Consider the following 14,508-nt stretch of genomic DNA (forward strand, 5'->3'; position numbering starts at 1 on the left):
TTTACTTAAACACAAAATAATCTATAGATGCTATGATCAAAGCAACACTTTCAGTACGCTGGAGGAACTCAGCAGGTCGGGCAGCATCAGTCACGAACAATGAGTCGACGTTTCGGGCCGGAACCCTTCGTCAGGACTGAAGAATGAAAGATGGGGAAGGATTTGAAGAATGCTTGTAGCGTCAGTTGAAAGACCAGTAATTTGAAAGACAAAGGGGTGGGGGAGGGGAAGCATTGACGTCATAGCCCTGAAAACAATGGGTGGTAGAAGAAGGAGGCGGAACCATGAGGGAGCTGGGGGAGGGGTAGAGTGAAATAGGGATAGAGGGAGGGAGGGAGAGGACATTACCGGAAGTTGGAAAATTCTATGTTCATACCAAGGGGCTGGAGACTACCCAGACGGTATATGAAGTGTTGCTCCTCCAACCTGAGTTTAGCCTCATCATGACAGTAGAGGAGGCCATGTATGGACATATCTGAATGGGAGTGGGAAACAGAGTTGAAGTGGGTGGCTACCGGGAGATCCTGTCTCCGTCCGCCACAACAGGCAGGATCTCCCGGTAGCCACCCACTTCAACTCTGCGTAAACTGGATCAGCCATGATGAAATGGCGGAGCGGATTCGACGTGCAAATGGCATACTTCTGCTTCTATGTCTTAAAGTCTTATTGTCTCATGGATCATATCAGAGGAACATATTTCTAACCTTAATGATTAAAACATAACGGCAGACGAGTAGGTCATTTCCAATGCTTCCACATCCTTCCTATAGTGAGGTGACCAGAACGGGACACAATACTCCAAGTGTGGCCTAACCAGAGTTTTGTAGAGCTGCATCATTACATCGCGACTCTTAAACTCTATCCCTCGACTTATGAAAGCTAACACCCCATAAGCTTTCTTAACTACACTATCTACCTGTGAGGCAACTTTCAGGGATCTGTGGACATGTACCCCCAGATCCCTCTGCTCCTCCACACTACCAAGTATCCTGCCATTTACTTTGTACTCTGCCTTGGAGTTTGTCCTTCCAAAGTGTACCACCTCACACTTCTCCGGGTTGAACTCCATCTGCCACTTCTCAGCCCACTTCTGCATCTTATCAATGTGTCTCTTTGCAATCTTCGACAATCCTCTACACTATCTACAACACCACCAACCTCTGTGTCGTCTGCAAACTTGCCAACCGACCCTTCTACCCCTACATCCATGTCGTTAACAAAAATCACGAAAAGTAGAGGTCCCAGACCGATCCTTGTGGGACACCACTGGTCACAACCTTCCAATCCGAATGTACTCCCTCCACACGACCCTCTGCCTTCTGCAGGCAAGCCAATTCTGAATCCACTTGGCCAAACTTCCCTGGATCCCATGCCTTCTGACTTTCTAAATAAGCCTACGGTGTGGAACCATGTCAAATACCTTACATCCACTGTACTATCCTCATCTATACACGCAAATACGAGGAATTCTGCAGATGCTGGAATTTCAAGCAACACACATCAAAGTTGTTGGTGAACGCAGCAGGCCAGGCAGCATCTATAGCAAGAGGTACAGTCGACGTTTCGGACCGAGACCCTTCGTCAGGACTAACTGAAAGAAGAGTTAGTAAGAGATTTGAAAGTGGGAGGGGGAGATCCAAAATGATAGGAGAAGACAGGAGGGGGAGGGATGGAGCCAAGAGCTGGACAGTTGATTGGAAAAAGGGATATGAGAGGATCATGGGACAAGAGGTCCAGGGAGAAAGAAAAAGGGGAGGGAGGAGAAAAACCCAGAGGATGGGCAAGGAGTATAGTCAGAGGGACAGACGGAGAAAAAGGAGAGAGAGAAAGAATGTGTGTATATAACTAAATAACGGATGGGGTACGAGGGAGAAGTGGGGCAGTCGGGGAAGTTTGAGAAGTCAATGTTCATGCCATCAGGTTGGAGGCTACCCAGACGGAATATAAGCTGTTGTTCCTCCAACCTGAATGTGGCTTCATCTTGACAGTAGAGGAGGTCGTGGATAGACATGTCAGAATGGGAATGGGACGTGGAATTAAAACCCTACGCTGTGTCCGCCAGAGAAAGCAGGATCTCCCAGTGGCCACACTTTCCCATACAGTTCACCTACGAGGCCCCGAACCTAATAGAAAGACATTACATTACCTGGAACACCCAGGGCTGGAAGCACTGAGCAGTAAATGATGACGATGTTGTAAATTGCGGAATATTCTATTTTCTACCTGAAGCAGCGATCCGTTGTACAAATTGTCCCAAATACCCGCATGCGCTGATTCGAAGAGTTTTTATATAACAATCAGAACCACGGTTAAATGAATTAGTGCTCCCATTGGTCTCATTAGACACAATCCACTGAACAAACACGCTCTGTACTATTTTTACTCATTGTGTCATTGTTTATCATATTAAGTCCTCAAGGGGAATTACAAGGCCATTTATTTGATGTTGCTAAGCAACATAGTTAGTGAAGAGGGGCAGTGTAGTTCTGTTTTACAATGCTTGAATCGTTAAACATATATTTTATGATCATAATCTTCATTTGGCATTGGAAACCGAACGCTGTCTCCTTCAGTTCAGCGATCAGTTATAAGATTGTCAGTATCAGGTGTAGCAGATGATGAAGTGAGTTCAATGCGAGTGAAATGTGCGATGGGCATTCCTCGGGGGTGACAGTTTCGTCCCCGGCTTGTCTTTCCGGTGCCGTTCGTGTTTGATGCGACAGCTTTCGCTGGTCAACCATGCAAACAGAAATTTGATTGCTTGCCCGAAGATTTCATGAGTTCAACACGCCCAGTTAATCCGAGCACCTGCTGAAGCAACAGTCTGTGCCAGTGAAGACCACAGATTCTCCATCCTCAGTATAAAGAAATTCCTCCCCATTTCTGTTCTTAATGGACGTCCGTCTGCTCCGTGCTATGCAGACCAGGTGGTGAAGGAAGTGAGCGGCGTGCTTGCTGTTATCATAGAAGCATTGGCGACGTGGGATTGTTGTGTCATAATTGTACAAATTATTAATTGGTTCCCAGTTTCTTCACCGTGTACAGTTCCAGTTACCACACCGGAGAAAAGATGAAATTAATGTGGAGGTGGTGGACAATAGTTTCGCATGGATTATGCCCGGACTGGAGAGCTTCAGTCTGAAGGCGAGATTGAACGCACGGGGTCTGTTTTCTTCGGTGGCGAGCGGCCGAGACGGGACTGTACAGTTCAATGTGCAGCTCATGCAGTGGGTTAGTTGCAGTTGTAGGGATCATTAGGTTCTCTTCCAGGGCAGGTGGGGCCGTTGAAGTGACGACAGTTTTAACCTAACCCCCTGCCGAGCGCCTGCCCCCCCCCCCGCCCCGCCGAATCTCTCCGAGCGACCGGCGCCCGGCCGAAAACCATGGATCCTTGCATACCATGCAACATTACTTTCTGAATGAGTCTTGCATGGGGAAAATTTAGTTTTGCTAAAATTCATAATCACTGCATGCACTGCTCTATATTCATCAATTGTTTTTTGTTGCCCTCTCAGAGAATTCAGTTCAGCTCGTAAATCACGACTTGCCCTTGACAAAACCATGCTGACTCTCCCTAATCAGGAGGATGCTGTCTAAGTTGCATGCCATCTTGGTCCATGTCTCCCATCCACTACATAATGTACTGTGTGGGCACAGGAGTACATTCAGCCACAGGCTCATTCCACCGAGATGCAGCACAGAGCGTTATAGGAAGTCATTCCTGCCTGTGGCCATCAAACTTTACAACTCCTCCCCTGGAGGGTCAGACACCCTGAGCCAATAGGCTGGTCCTGGACTTATTTCCTGCATAAATAATTTACATATTACTATATAACTATTTATGGTTCTATTACTATTTATTATTTATGGTGCAACTGTAACGAAAACCAATTTCCCCTGGGATCAATAAAGTATGACTATGACTATGACTATCTGGCACACTGCTAGTGTCTTCTACATAGGGGACTAAAGCAAAATACTCATTAATTCATCTGCGATCTCTTTGTCCGCCGTTATTATTTCCCGACCGTATTTTCTCGCCGTCCAATCAAATTTCAATTTGAAGTCAATAATAATATGATCACTGGTCCCTAAGGGACCCAGTCACCACAATCACCTCTGGGTCATTATCAGACACGCAATATGGTATAGATGATCCCCGAGTAGTCTCATCGAGAAACTGCTCAAAAAAATCGATCTCATAGTGATTGAAATCGAATAGCAACAGGATTTTCCTCATTTACCTGACGATCATCACATTGCCCTTTTGACGCTCCTTTTTTATTATTATTTAACGTTGAAACCCGTACTCCGACTCTAGCTACCATTTGGAGGCCGGAATGTAACTGCCATCAGGGTCTTTTTACCATGGCAGTTTTTATAACACACCCACTAGGATTCAACACCTTACAGTCCCATATCACATCTTTCTAATGATTTTATGCCATTCTTTACTACCAAAGCAACGTCAGCCAATCTGCCTATCTTCCTATCCCCTGATACAATATTTAACTTTAAAACTTCAAATTTAAACGAGATGTTTTCTCTTTTACCATGACTTTGGAGAGCGACAGGAACCGACACGTGAGGAAAGCACTTAATTGGAGTAAGGGGAAATAGAAGCTATCAGGCATGAACTTGGAAACACAAATTGGGAAGAGATGTTCTCAAGGAGAAATCCGGCAAAAAATGTAGCAAATGTTCAGGGGATATTTGCGTGGCGTTCTACACCTGTACTTTCCAATGACACAGGGAAAGGATGGTAGGATACAGGAACCATGTTGTACAAAGGCTGTTGAAAATCTAGTCAAGAAGAAAATAAAATCTTGCTAAAGGTTCAAAACACTAGGTAATGATAGAGAGCTAGAAAATTATAGTGCTAGCAAGAAGGGGCTTAAGAATGAAACTAGGAGAGCCAGAAGGGGCCATGAGAAAGCTAAGGCGAGCAGAATTAAGGAAAACCCCAAGGCATTCTATAGGTATGTCATGAGCAAGAGGATAAGACGTGAGAGAATAGCACCAATAAAGTGTGACAGTGGAAAAGTGTGTATGGAACCGGACGAGATGGCAGAGGTACTTAATGAATACTTTGCTTCAGTATTTTGCTTTCACTACGGAAAAGGACCTTGGCGATTGTAGGGATGTTTTACAGCGGATTGAAACGGTTGAGCATGGAGACATTAAGAACCAAGATGTGCTGGAGCTTTTGGAAAACATCAAGTTGGATAAGTCACTGGGACCAGATGAGATGTACCCTGGCTACTGTGGGAGGCGAGGAACGAGCTTGCCGAGCCTCTGGCAATAATATTTCAATGGGGACGGGAGAGGTTCTGGAGGATTGGAGGGTTGCAGATGTTGTTCCCTTATTCAAGAAATGGAGTAGAGATAGCCCAGATAATTATAGACCAGTGAGTCTTACTTCAGTGGTTGGTAAGTTGCTGGAAAAGATCCTGAAAGGCAGGATTTATGAACATTTTGACAGACACAATTTGATTGGGAATAGTGAGCAAGGCTTTTTCAAAGGCAGGTCATGCTTTACGAGCCTGATTGATTTTTTGAGGGTGTGACTAAACATATTGATGAAAAATGTGTAGTAGCTGTTGGGTATATAGATTTCAGCTGGCATTTGATAAGGTACCCCATGCAAGGTTTATTGAGAATGAAGGGGTCATGGGATCCAAGGGGTCCTTGCTTTGTGGATCCAGAATTGGCTTGCTCACAGAAGGCAAAGAGTAGTTGTAGACGGGTCATATTCGCCATGAAGGTCCATGTGGAGTGACTCAAGGATTTGTTCTGGGACCCTTACTCTTCGTCATTTTTGTTAATGACCTGGATGAGGAAGTGGAGGGATGGGTTAGTAAGTTTGCTGATGACGCAAAGGTTGGAGGTGTTGTGGATAGTGTGGAGGGCTGTCAGAGGTTACAGCGGGAAATCGATCAGATGCAAAACTGGGCTGAGAAGTGGCAGGTGGATTTCTATCCAGATAAGTGTGAGGTGGTTCATTTTGGTTGGTCAAATATGATGGCAGAACATAGACTACTAACAGTGTGGAGGATCAGGGAGCGTTAACAGTGTGGAGGATCAGGGAGATATTGGGGTCCGATTCCATTGGGCACTCAAAACTTCTGCGTAAGTTGACTCTTTGGTTAAGAGGCATTCGGTGCATTGGCCTTTATAAATCGCGGGTTTGTGTTTAAGAGCGAGAGGTATGGTTACACCTATATAGGAACCTGGTCAGACCCCACTTGTAGTGTTGCACTCAGTTCTGGTCACTACAGGAAGGATGTGGAAACTATAGGAAGAGTACAGGGGAGATTCACAAGGATGTTGCCTGTATTGGGGAACATGCTTTTTGAGAATAGGTTTACTGAACTCGGCCTTTTGTCCTTGGAGCGGCGGAGACTGAGAGGTAATCTGATAGAGGTGGTAAGATGATGAGAGGTATTGATGGTGTGGATAGTTAGAGGCTTTTCCCCAGTGCTGAAATGGCTAACACGAGAAGGCACAGTTTTAAGGTGCTTGAAAGGAGGTACAGAGGAGATGCCAGGAGTAAGCTTTTTTTTTTTTTTTTTTTTTTTTTTTTACACAGAGATTGGTGAGTGCGCAGAATAGGCTGCCGACCACCGTGGCGGAGGCAGATACGATTGAGTCTTGTAAGTCTCCTGGATGGCTACATGGAGCTTACAAAAATAGAGGGCTATGGGTAACCCTGGGTCATTTCTAAAGTAAGTACATGTTCGGTTCAGCATTGTGGGCCAAAGGGCTTGCATGTGCTCTATGTTTTCTATGTTTCTTCAGCTCTCAGATCCGACCATCCTTCAGCCAAGATTCCGTAATGGCCACAACATCAGACACCAGAATTTGTAACAGTTCAACAAGATCATCCCCCTTATTTCGTATACACTGTGCATTCAGATAGAGCATTCTGAGTGCTGTATCAGCCACCCTTTTTGATTCTGCCTCACCAATGCACTGATAGGGACCCTGCTGGCTGAAATTTTGTCCTGTGTTATGCCTGCTCTTTCTGATAGACTGACTGCACTCTTTTCTTTTTTTACCACCCATCCTGCCCCGCGTCCTTTCACTCCGCTTCACATCCCCTGCCCAATTAGTTGAAACCCACCCCAAGAACTTTACAAACCTGCCCGCTAGAACGTTGATCCCGCTCGCGTTCAGGTGCAACCCGTCCTTTTGTGCAGGTTATGCCTCCTCCAGAAGATATAGCACGGATCCAAGAACCTGAAGCCCTGCCCCCCGTTCCCGCTTCACAGCTATGCTTTTATCAGACAGATTATCTTTATTCCTTTTTTTCCCCAGTTCCTTGATACATCCTCTCAGGAGCTGCATCTAATACAGATGGGTTTATCCAGGAGCCACCTGCAGTACACCACTCTGCCTTAATGACGCCGCTCTTCTCTCTGTCTCCCCTGCTGAGCCGCAGCCCCAACTCAGTGAGAGAGACCCTGGCACGGCGCGTCACCCCTGTTAGGCTGTTGTCCCTAGCCGTATCAAAAGCGGTGAATCTATTATTGAGGTGAACGACCTCAATTTTTGTATTGTGCACTGGCTTCCTCGTCTCTTTCGTTCTACTGACAGTCAGACAGCACCTGCTCCTGCAACTTAGGGGCGATTCCCTCCCTGTATCTCCTATCTATTACCTCTCATTTTCCTATATGAGGCGAACGTATTCGAACTGCATCTTGATCAAGTTCATGCATATGTAGATCTGAGGGAGACTGGCGGTCTCCGGTAGTTCCCACGTCTCACAAAAAGAACATACCACTAACTTTGGACTAAACCTCCTTACACCAACTATGAACTAACAGACAAAAGAAACTTACGTGAAACTTTCTTCCTTATGTAGAACGTCAGCCTGTGCTTACCTAAGCCTGTTCAGCCAAAGCCAGACCACTCTGACAATTCCCCACTTCAGCAATGACCACTCTAGAAGTTGCCGCTCGGCTTAGACCGCCTTTTTCTATTTTTGCCACAGTGTGATTTCCATCCGCCGTAAAGAAGCTGAAAGAGCTGAAACTCTTTTCAAACTTTCACTCCGTTTGCCAGGAACAATCGCTCGCCCTTTTTTCAAGCTGAACGCCCTCAAGCTCGTTAGGTACCTCCCGCTGCGTTACCAACAAGCGACCTTTCGGCAGGGCGGTCACGGTAAAGAATGTGTACGCCATGTTAGTTGTTAGGCGAGTCTGAAACGTTGATTGTTTATTCTCTCTCATAGGGGCTGCCTGATCTGCTGAATTTCTTCAAAATCTCGTGCGAGATCCTCGTGTTTTACAGCATCTTTGATAAGTTACTTTGAACTTCGCTCTGCAGAATCGCTTGTGAAACCACGACAACATATCCAACCCCAAGATTCATTTTCTTGCAGACATTCAGAGTAGGATAAAGAAATACGATAGGATCAATTAAAATAAAACTACACACAGTGACTGACAATCAAAGTGCAGAGAAAGATAAACAGCAATTGCATCAATAAAGAAAATAAACAGGCCAACAATAAACACTGATAACATGAATGGTAGAGTATTTGAAAGTAAGTCCATGGGTTGCAGAATTAGTTCAGTGTTGTGAGTGAAGCTACCCACACGGGCTCAGGAGTCTGATGGTTGAAGCATTATAACAGCCTGATCCTGGTGGTGTGGGACATTCCGCTCCTGTACCTCCATCCTGAATGCAGCAGTCAGAAGGGAACATTGCGTGGATGGTGTCGTTTGGCCGAGTTTTTAATGTCTTTATAAGTTGATACATTAAGTTCGCAAGCTAGGATGTTATTTTGCAATGTGGTCCATGCCCCTCCCTTTCCTACATTTTCATAGACATATCAGAAAGCTCTTATATGCCGCTGTCGTAAATGCTTCTCCCACTCCCTATGGCAGCGCGTGCCAGGCACCGACCACTCGCAACGTCAAAAATAATCTCTTCCTGTCCATCTTTAAACTTACCCTCCCTCTCTCATCTTAAATCTGTACTTCTAATGTTGGACATTTGGAACCCGGGAGAACGATGCTGACCCTCTACGCCATCTATGTCTCTCATATTTTATTAAATTCTATCAGGGCGCCCTCAGACCACTAACCACTGAAGAAACCAGGCTCCTCATCGAAACCTTCCTTCGAACTCAAGCCCTCCTGTTCAGCTTGATTACATTTTGTCCTACGGTGCGGTGTTCGCAACTGCACACGGTGATCCAAAGGCGACCTAGTTAGTAATTTGTACAGTATAACTCGATATTCCAAACCCTCCAGTGCCACTGTGATGAAGGCAAACAGGCCGCGAACCCCCTTCACTACCTGGTCGACGTGGCAAGAAACAGAGGGACGTTCCTTTAGTACAGAGATGAGGGGAGATTTCTTTCGCTTGCCGGTGGTCAATCTGTGGTGAACATTGTCACAGTTGCTGGTTTGGTGGAACCTTTCTGCAGGTGCTCAGTTTTGTCGGACTTGGTAAAATCATGAGACAATCATGAACGCAATCAAATTTAGCTTTGAAAATTCAACTAGCTGATGCTGTAGTCTAAAGTAGACACAGAAAAGACAGGATGGCGACTGAGCTGTCCCACCAAGGCAGGCTCGTCGCAGATTTCATCTACATTGAACCGGCTTCATTTTGTCGGTCCATCTGTTCCTTGCAACGTTATAATTGATCGGCAGCAGAAGCAGATTGCGTTTGTTTTCAAAATGAAATGTATAATGATAAAAAAAAATGTTTAGCATTTCAATCATTGCGAAACAGAATTGCACTGATCTTCTACAATGAAAATCATTGGTAAAAACATCAAATGGATGCCCTAGTTCTCCTTGAAATGCTAAATATGATAGCCAATGACACAAGGAGTAAAAATCGTTGACATCGTGTTTGTTCAGTGGATTGTGTCTAATGTGACCAATGGAAGCACTAAATGATTTATTTGTGGTTCCGTCTGGTGTATAAGAATTCCTACAATCACAGCGTGCAGGCAGTTGGGATAATTTGTACAACTGATCGCTGCTTCGTGTAGAAAATGGGTTACTCGGCAATTTACAGAATCGTCAGAATTTACTACCCGGTGCTTGCAGCGCGTGGAGTTGCAGGTAACGCTCGGGGGTCGTGTCTCGATGGCCAAGGCGCAGAACTGCTCCGGTGTATTTTTGTTATTGAACGATGAAAAGAAACTTTCGCCGTAATTTAGATTCTAAATGCAAATCGCGTTGATTTAATGATTAAATTTTCAATGGGGATATTCTGGAAGTGATTGATACATTTATATATATTGATGTAATATTAATGTAAGCATACATTTCCAGGTTGTAGAATTGTTAACTCAACTGGCTGCTAGAAATTTTTAAATATGCTTACAAAACGCGCAGACAGGAATATACCAAACACAAAACACTGGTCGGTCAGCATCTATGGAGGGGAATAAATATTCGACGTTTCGTGTCTAAACAATTCACGAGGACTTCGTCAAGACAGGTTGCTACGATACTGCTTCGAGTAAAGTCCTGACGGTAACAGCAGTGACCCACCAGGCTCGTCCTCCCCGATTGCAGAGAAAACACAGTCATACAAATGGAATATGATTGTAAATTGTTTACCTGGGAAGAGTATAAAATTGCCCTATTGTAATGACCATTTCCGGTCATCTCCTTTCTCATTGTCCTTTTACCGATCTAATCAATTATTTGTTGAATGTGCGAAATTTAATGATCGGGCATTACTTTTAAATTGATATTGATTGTTTCACTGATTAAGACTGTCTCGGCGAAAGTCTTCCCAGCTCTCATGCGGCACCGAGTCGCAAGTTTGGCGACGCACCCTCTGTGCCGCCGCTTTCCAGACGCCTCGTTACTGCCTCCGATCTTCTCGCAGCAGCTTGTAGAGTTATCAGATCCGAATTTAACCTCGATGATCTGTCAGTCTGTGACCAGTTAGCCAGAGGGCCGTTTCACATCCTGTAAAGTTAGACGGCTTCCCCTGCCATCTCCAAATACCTCCCGATTTTCAATAAAAAAAAATTCAAGACCGTTTTATCGATGTTGTTATTAAATAATTTCATTTTAAATGGAAGGCAATGAAATAAACTCGTTTTAAAAAGTATAATTGGCTCCATCCCTCCCCCTCCTGTCTTCTCCTATCATTTTGGATCTCCCCCTCCCCCTCCAACTTTCAAATCCCTTACTCACTCTTCCTTCAGTTAGTCCTGACGAAGGGTCTCGGCCTGAAACGTCGACTGCACCTCTTCCTAGAGATGCTGCCTGGCCTGCTGCGTTCACCAGCAACTTTGATGTGTGTTGCTTGAATTTCCAGCATCTGCAGAATTCCTGTTGTTTGTTATAATTGCGTCATACCGGCTGACAATAAAACCAATCTGCCCATTGCCTGTGCCGTTCTCGCAAAGAAAAAGATGTTATTCTCTTCGGGTGAGCTCTTAATAAACCTGGTCTTACAGGACAGGACAGGTGTTCAGCCCTTTGTTCACTATCTAACGGTACCGCTTAGGGGCTCTCTGTTTTCACCCTCCTGCTTTCCCTCTGGTGGTGACCTTTGTCAGATCTAAATTGTACATTGTAAAGTACAATAACCTTGGACAGGGCATCCCCATCCCATCTCAGTCAGCGCAGGGGGACTGTCATCCCGACTCCAGTGAATGGCCAAATCGACCATTACTCACACGACGTAATTAAAGTTAAACTAATCATTCTACGGTAACCTATAGTAATTGTTTTTCTCTTAACAACTTATTTCAGTTAATTTACCGGCGATTGTGGTCCTCAGCCGCGGCAAATGCGGTCTGTTCAAGTGTATTATTCTCTACCTGGTGGCCATGGCGACAGCCGCTCTGATGGTGGTCATTGCTTTTATTATATGGGAGAGGATAAATTTGTTTGTTTGCTAATTTGTTTGCTAATTTTCTGTTCGAAACTCCGCTGTGTTCTCTGCTACCTGTCCTGAGTCTCGCATCCTGCGACTGTTCCGTTTGGCTGACGGTTGCTTTCACTTTCGATCGTTGCGTCGCCATCTGCTCTGCGAAGCTGCGAAACCGATATTGCACCGAGAGGACAGCGACGGTGGTGGTAGCGACAGTGAGTGCAGCGTGTTGTGCCAAGGCCATTCCGCTATACTTCGCAGTGGATCGATGGCGCTGTGTCGCCGTAACGGAATACTTCACGTCACCCCTGTGGAAAGCCTACCAGGTATCTGGCAGCATCACAACACCGTTATTACCAATCTGTTTAGTTCTGCTGTTTAATGTTTTAACCATCAACCAGATTATAGCGACATAGAGTTCGCCGCGTACTTTGAACAAGCAGCGAAAATCGCGATGATCCAGAGGGGTCAAACCGGCGAAATCAATGGTTTTGTTCTTCGCTTTTTCAGCCAATTTTATATTATTATGGGTGCCCTTTCTCGTTTTTTCCATGAGCTGGCAAGTCGAAAAGTATTTCTATACAGACAGATTTCTCAGCAAGCCGGCCTACATCCTGCAGGTATGTGGGATAATGTCGTCTTCTCTCAGTACCAACACCAACACGTGTATCTATGGGTTGACACAGAGAAAATTCAGGGAGGAGTTGAAGATTGGAGTGAAGTACCTGTTTGTGTCAATGGGGAAATTTGCAAATAAAACGTAAACGCAATTATTCATTCTTGTGTTTTCACTGCTAATGTAATGGTCTTTCTGCAGAAGCACTGCTTGTTACATAACCGGCAACAATGAATATCAATCGAGTCAGGTTATATAAAAACAACCAAAACATTTATTAAATGCGGATAAACAATAAAAACAAACAAACGAAAACCTTAACCGGAAGTTAATCGCTATGCGGCCATTCAACAAATCGCCGCTCGGCACTGGTTCTTAAAGCGATAAATGCGAAAACAGTTCTTAAAGCGGTAAGTCAAATACAGTTCTTAAAATGGTAAATTCGAAAGTCCAACAGATTTATACATGCAATTGGGAGAGACCCTGGAGAAGAATTTCTTCACAGACGCGACTGTCCTGCTGGTTCTGTCCAAAAGGATTCACGATGAAGGAAATAAACGGCTTAAAACAACTGTCCTTTCTTCTGGCGAGCAAATCCTGCATGAACTACCTGTCGGGTTCTGTCGGGCTTCGGCGGGACTCAAGTGCAGACCAATGAATACTTTTTCACCAGGATTTATTAGGGAGCACAAAGACAACAGTCTTTCAAAAACAGAAGGCAGGCACGAATCAGAAATGGCAGGCAGAGGTCTTACCAGGAAAGGCAGTCCGGCGAGGGCAGACAATCCAGATCGCACAGGCAAAGATCAGGTCCAAGAACGGGCAAAAGCCAAAACACAGTCAGGCAAAATCGGTTGGCATAAGCCGCAATGACTGGCTGGAACGACACAGGTCAGAACTGGGACAAACTGGCAGAGAATGCTAGTCAAGGCAGGGTTTAAATGGACAGGGTAATGAGTGAAAATTAGACACAGGTGAGTGCAAATGAGGAGACGAGCAGGTAATTGGAGGAAGTCTAAAAAAGGAAAGGGGCTGGGCTAGAACCCACATGGCCAGGTGAAAGAAAACAGAAATTAAAGACTGTCGTGATCCAGAGCTACCAGCAGAGGCCCTTCGACCCAGTGTTCAGGCCGGATCCTTAAAACTACCTTGGTCTTTTGGCAGGAGTTATCCTTGATGCAGGTCGCTATTTCTTCACCGAAGACTCAATAAGGTCTATCCTCTGTTAAACTGCCAAACGATACCAACTTCTCTTAATCCTTCAGGTCCTGTACTTCGATAAAGTCTTCACTCTCCAATACCACTAAAAAGGTACATCAACAAATCTGGCAGAAATGGGTAAACTGCGAGTCCAGCACTATTGTACCTTGCAACAGAACGTAATACTCCGTTTTAAAAATGAAACTGCGTCATAAAACAAATACGCAATGGAATGGAGACACTGACTAACGTTTTAGCTGGAACATTAACTGCGTCACTAGGGGTCTTCCCTTTTATACCCGTGGTGAACATGTCATCACGTGACCTCACATTGGCGGGAAAATTACATCAGGAGGCCTCCAAAAGACCATTACGTCATGCTCACAAGAAAGTCACGAGATCTCCTTGAGGTATGTAACACCTCCCTCCAAAAAAAATGTTGGTCTCTTAAGGAACAAAATTTTTACAATTAACAATTTACACAAAAAAATACAAAGGTATAAAATTTACAACATACGCAATATACACAGTATTATCTTGCAGCACTTTACAAACTAATACACAGTAGGAGTGTACAAATGTTAAAATACCACTCCAAAAAAAATGTTCATTGTAGATAGACACTCAGCGATCACATTATCTTTACCTATAATATGAGTGATCAAAATATTGTACTTCTGTAACATTAAACTCCAATTTAATAATCTTCTATTTTTGTTTTTCATCTTACTCAAAAACACTAACGGATTATGATCAGTATAAACTGTGAGTGGTTTATGAGTAGTACTAATATACGCTTCAAAATGTTGTAAAGTCAAAACAAGAGACAA

The sequence above is a fragment of the Mobula birostris genome, chromosome 3 (assembly GCF_030028105.1).
Source record: "Mobula birostris isolate sMobBir1 chromosome 3, sMobBir1.hap1, whole genome shotgun sequence".
Taxonomy (NCBI): Eukaryota; Metazoa; Chordata; class Chondrichthyes; order Myliobatiformes; family Myliobatidae; genus Mobula; species Mobula birostris.